Source organism: Physeter macrocephalus, chromosome 12 (assembly GCF_002837175.3).
Source record: "Physeter macrocephalus isolate SW-GA chromosome 12, ASM283717v5, whole genome shotgun sequence".
NCBI lineage: Eukaryota > Metazoa > Chordata > Mammalia > Artiodactyla > Physeteridae > Physeter > Physeter macrocephalus.
In genome coordinates, this window is record NC_041225.1 from 15317799 (window position 1) to 15324132 (window position 6334).

Consider the following 6334-nt stretch of genomic DNA (forward strand, 5'->3'; position numbering starts at 1 on the left):
GAGTCCGCCTGCCGATGCAGGGGACACGGGTTCATGCCCCGGTCCGGGAAGATCCCACATGCCGCGGTGCGGCTGGGCCCGTGAGCCATGGCCGCTGGGCCTGCGCGTCCGGAGCCTGTGCTCCGCAACGGGAGAGGCCACAACAGTGAGAGGCCCGCGTACCACAAAAAAAAAAAAAAAAAGTGGGGGGGGGGTTCCCTGGTGGCACAGTGGTGGAGAGGCCGCCTGCCAATGCAGGGGACGCGGGTTCGTGCCCCGGTCCAGGAAGATCCCACATGCCGCGGAGCGGCTGGGCCCGTGAGCCATGGCCGCTGAGCCTGCGCGTCCGGAGCCTGTGGTCCGCAACGGGAGAGGCCACAACAGTGAGAGGCCCGCGTACCCAAAAAAAAAGAAGGTGGGGGCTAGAAACGGAGCTAGACAGGCTCCTGATCTTGATTTTCAACTGGCATTCAATGCCATGGGCCTGGAGATGTGGATCACCATCCTCTTGGATCTGAGCTCTCTTACACATTTTAGAGAAGTTGAATTTAGCTAAGGATGAAAGCAAGAGCCCACTAGCCAATGGGATGCTTTTCCTCTGAGCCGAAGGCATGTCAGTACAAATAAGGAAGTAGGAATCAGTGAGAGGCCCGCGTACGGCAAAAAAAAAAAAAAAAAAAAAAAAAGACCCCTGCGACCTGACGTCTCTGGCATGCACCCCACAGGGCCTCCACTGGCCGGAGCCCAGCGCCACTGTCCCCATGTCCCTTTGGCCCCGCAGCACTTGCCCTCCCGTGTGCCGCCGCGTCAATCACACCTGACGCCCGGTCCCTGTGCGCATCTGAGCTTGACCAAAGAATCACATCCAAACCCCTTCCCCTGTCTGGGATGTCTGTTCCCTACAAAGAACCACGGCTTGAACATGACCTCTTCACCTCTCGGCCCGCACCCGGGGGCGGGGGCGCGGGCAGGGGAGACTCAGAACTCGGTGCCCTCACAGACCCACGGCGAGCGTTCCCTGAGCTGCCCCGAGACGGAAGAAAGGGCGTCTGCCGCACCGGCCCTGGGTCCAGGGTGACGAGAGGCCAAGGACCACGCACAGCAGGGCTCTCTGAGCGGTTGCCCCTCAGGCCACGGACTCTCACCTGCGCAGCGAGCCCTACAGGGCCGGCGCTCCGTCCAACCCTTGCCAAGCCCCAGAAAGGCCCTCCGTCTGAGTCGGCGCCCGAAGCGGGAAGGCCCCTGGGTGGCCCTGGGCCTGGAGCGAGCCGGCCCAGTCCCGGAGCGATCCCAGCGGGTCTCACCTCACACCAACCGCCTGCTCCCGCCAAAGGAGCAGCCGAAAATGTTGGCGGGCGTCCTCTGAGCGCCGTCTGAAAGGCAGCTCTGAGAGCCAATTGGGACGCGCGCTGGGCCCGAAGCCCCGCCCCTGGCGTGCTGCCGCGCCGCACGCTGCGTGGCCACGCGGCCTTCCCCGTGGACAGGCGGGGCTGCCTGTGTGGGCGGGGTTGGGGGCAGCGTGACTGGCGGTGGCGCCTCAGTGAGTCACAAGCCGTGTGCTGCTCGCCTTCCCATCTGGACCCCCCGCAGGTGCATGGGGACCCCTGGAGTCATCCGCGAGACCCAGGGTACCCGAAGGATAAGGACGCGTGGGCCGCCAGGTTCTAATGAAAGAGAGTCCCAGGGTACACGTGCTGCCAATTTGGAGTGTAGGTTCTCGCAAAATCCCGAGCTGGGGACGCCTCGAAAAGAGATCACCAGAAGCCAGTTTTGGTTCGTGAAAAACAAGTCAGGCCTCCTCTGTGTCATCTCCTTTGTTGATTAGAACCCTAGACCACAGTCAGGAACTTACTGCAGTCACGAGGTGCCCGAGTTTCAGCTGGCCCTGTGACCAGTGTGCTTATTCGTGTGGTTATTTGATTAATACCCTGTCTCCGCCCTAACTTCAGGTGAACGAGGACTGTATAGGTTCGTTCATGTTTTGATTGTTCCCAGGACACAGCAGGGGACCAGCAAGCAGTAGGCAAGGCATACAGAATAAATGAAGGAGGGGATGATTGTGCTTTGTTCTTACACTGGCCTCCATGTAATGACAGCCAGAGAATCCCGCAGTTGCAGAACACTGTGACACTGAGCAAAGTCACATCGGAGCCTGGCTGGGTTCACACCCCTACCTGCTCTCTGACTCGACAGCCCTGATCTGACTGCCCTCACCCTTCCCCTCCAGGGTGTGGCCATTCCTCTACCTTCTTTGTGCCGTTTTGTGTCTATCTACGCAGGCTATATGTTTCTGTCCGTTCACTTTAACCCAGGTTGCAATGTCCTTTTAGCATCTTCAGAATCCATTTTGTCCCCCATCTTACCCTTCTATTGTATCAGGGTACACTTCAGCTTCAGAATCTGAAACAAAAACAAAAACAAAAACAAAAAACCCAAGACCACCTTTCATTAGAAGTAAGTTGCCTCCTAAGAGTACAGACTTGCATTGACCTGAGGCCCCTTTGTTCTGGGAACGCCATCTGTGTAGGCAGTTGAGTTTCACAGCTGCCAGTAGGCCCCCACCATTCCTTCTTAGGGAGACTTAACGCTCAGAAGTAGCCCAGACAGATGCTTCAGATTTGAAAGTTGCACAGATTGTGATGGCAGAGACCAGGTCTGTCATCTAGCAGAGTTTCTGTCCTCAGTCCTGTTGCTTCTTTGGAAGAAATGTGTTTTGTTTGTGTTGTTGGCTGCAATTTGGACATTTAAAAAGAAGCACATCTCTCAGACCTGCATCTTGGTTGGGATACTGAGAATTCCGTGTGCTCATCAAACAGTGCGCAGAAAACATGGAGCTGCCATGCAGCAAGACCTGCAGGCCTGCTGCCGTGCAGACTGACTGGCTGACCAGACCTCGGGGGAAACAGAGAAACTCACTGGGGCTTGGCCCTACCCGAACTGGACCTCGAGAGCCCCACCCTGGGTTCAGGCCAGGCCGAATCACCCAGAATGTCCTGACACACGCAACTGGGTCCCTGGGCCCAGAGGGACAGAGGCCCGCCCTGTGGTTGGGGGCCAGTGTTCCCTGAGTTAGATGGGCTTTCCTTCTGTACGTCATCTGGAAAAGAGGACTTAGGCTGGCATTCATCTGGGCAGAGGGGCTCTGGCCCCTCTCTCTAGAGCTCAGCAGGGTGTGTCCTCCCTGTTGCCTGACTTGGCTGAATAGAGGGAGTTGGTGCTGAGGAACATTCCAGGCCCTCTCTTCCTTCCCCCTTGGAGATTTCCTCCCTAGCATTGATTTATCAAACTATCTAGTTCCTGCTAATTGCTGGATGGGCACAAATTGGGGGTGTAGACACTCCCCAAGTAGTCATCTCATGCTCTTGGGAGGGGTGGCCCAATATATGACGATGTCAGTTCTCCCTCAATTAATCTAAACTTCTCTGTAATCTCAATAACAATTCCAGCTATGTAAACTTACTCTGAAATCTGTGAGGAGAAATAAAGGTCTATAGATACCTAAGTGAAATGGGGGTGGGCAGGAAACTCACTCCCATAGATATTAGGTATACTACAATGACGTCGTTTTAAAAACAAACAAAAAACCAATATGGCGTTAATGAAAGAATAGACAACCTGCTGGGACAGCATGGAGAGTTCAGAGTTGGATCTCTGGTTATAGGGGAGCTTAGTATGTGATAAGAGGTGCATCACAAGCCAGTGGGGAAAGAGTTGTTGTTCTTATTGGGAAAACCCTGACTCACTTTATAGAGAAAAATGATGTTATCCCATACAAGGTGGATACTCAGATAGTGGATTAAAGAATCAATGTGGGGACTTCCCTGGTGGCACAGTGGTTAAGAATCCGCCTGCCAATGCAAGGGACACGGGTTCGAGCCCTGGTCCGGGAAGATCCCACATGCCGTGGAGCAACTAAGCCCGTGCGCCACAGCTACTGAGCCCACGTGCCACAACTACTGAAGCCTGCGTGCCTAGAGCCCGTGCTCCGCAACAAGAGAAGCCACCGCAATGAGAAGCCCACGCACCGCAACGAAGATCATCCCCCGCTCACCGCAGCTAGAGAAAGCCCAAAGCTTCACAGCAGCGAAGGCCCAAAGAGGCCAAAAATAAATAAATATTTTAAAGATGTATGTTATTTTAAGCCACTAAGTTTGTGGTAACTTGTTACACAGCAGCAGAGAACTAACGCAATCTATAGACAGGTCCAACTTAGCTGGATAAAGTCGAGTGGTTGTGTTGGATGGAGATGTGGGGATGTTGGTCAGGGTAGACTGGAGAGGCCACTGTGGAGGTATTTTAGTCAATAGTCCACCTCGCCTGCAACCTGCAATTTCATTTCCAGGTGCAGATGCGAAAGAAATTGACGCAGACCCATAGGCGTGCATCTCCCGATGTTCACTGCAGAGTTCTGGCCGTGGAGGGGTGGGGCAAGGGCTGTTGGAGGCAACCTAGGTGCCCACCTCGGGGAGAGTGGAAAGAAAAGTGGGCGTGATTCACAGCGTGGAGAGTTATGCCGCAACTCGAAGAGATTAAATGCACACATAGCAACATGGACGAGTAAACAATGCTGAGTTTAAAAAGTAAGAAACAACATGAGAACCAAAACATTACCATTTGCGTAAATTAAAAACCGCGTAAAGACTGTAGGCATTTTGCAAGAACCAGAAGATTACCATTTGCGTAAATTAAAAACCACGTAAAGACAGTAGCCATTTTGCAAGAACGTATACAGTGGGGTGGGGGAGGAGATCCATTCGCATGTATCCTGTGCAGAGGAAGGGAATGAGAGAGAGATACAGAGCTAAAAGAGAATAAATAAAACAAGAGAGGGGTTTTATGTGGACCAAAGATGAAAACGTGCCAAGGAATTTAACTCGAGAGTATAATGAGCCACACCTGAGGTCCAATGGCAGCTGAGGCGGCAGCAATGTCCACTCCTTCAAGAGGGGCGGTTCAGTTAGGCAGGCGGAGAAAGAAACAGCCAATGCTACCCGAGTGGGTAAGTGCTGTGAGAGCAGCATATGGAGAGCAATCCTGACTGATAGGGCGTCCTGCCTTTCTCTTCATAATGAATGACTTTAAAAAATATATGTATTTATTTATTTATTTTGTTTTGGCTGCACGGGGTCTTAGTTGTGGCATGCATGCAGGATCTAGTTCCCCCACCAGGGCTTGAACCTGGGCCCCCTGCACTGGGAGCACCGAGTCTTACCCTGGTACTGGACCACCAGGGAAGTCCCATAATGAATGACTTTTAATGTGAATGCCCGAAAGCCCAGCTCAAATTGTTTTTTGATTTTTGCTTTCTTTGAACAAAGGGAATTTCTTGACTCAAGTGACTGAAAAGTCCAAAGGTAGCTTTCAGGCACAGATGCATTCAGGTGCTGCAATAATGTCATCAGGATGTCCCTTAGAGCTTTTCCAACCTGCTTCCCTCTGGGTTGGTTTCATTCTTAGGCTGAGCCCCTTGGGGGACAAAGATGCAGTGCCAGCTGTATACTCTCCATCTGACAAACCTAGAGGTGTGGGCAGCCCTCTCCCAGAGTTTCCCACAGAAGCCCCAGGACTGACGCTCTTTGGCCCAGAAAGAGTCACATATGCCCATGCCTGAACCAATCCCTATGACTCTGATGGCCACACCGGGGTGGCACAACGGTCTGGGTCGATAAGGGGATCATGGCATGGGGACTGGCACAAGCAAAAAGCCCAGCAACGTGAAGCTGGACCAGCAGAATGTGAAGTTCCCTGCTGCCCGGCAATTCCAGGGCGGCAGGCACCATCAGAGGCCTGGACCGGGGGAGGTATGATCTAATCCGCAATTTGCAGGCTTCACTTGGCAGCTGGTGGTGGGTGGCATGGGGGACCAGTGACGTTAGGGCCCTCTAGCATTTCCTCCAAGAAAGAAAGTGCCTCAAGAAATACCTCCCTCTAGGCCCTTCTTCCTGCCAAAGAGTCCCTTTCCTAGAGAGCAAAGAGGCTAGCATGATGTGTTTCAAGGCAAATGGCTGGGGGAGGGCCCTCGTGGGGTCCTGGGTCATTGCAAGAGAGTCCACGTGGAAGCAAATCTATATAATCAGTTGCCAGAAAAGTACTTAACTGGCCTGTATTCATCCTGTACCAGGCAAGCTGCGGGGACAGAATGGTCACATTCCCGCAACAAAAACCAATTCTGGGCCAGCCCCAGGGCCTGGGAATTCTCCAGCGCTTAACCACCAACCTTTCTGCCCCGCCCTGCCCAGGAGCAGCTGGAAGGTGGCTGCTGGCATTGTCTTCAGAGTCACTGGGGGCCAGGCTGGGCTGGGCAGGGCCATGGTGGGGTTCTGAAGGTCAGGAATGACCTTCTTTTATGCAGCCC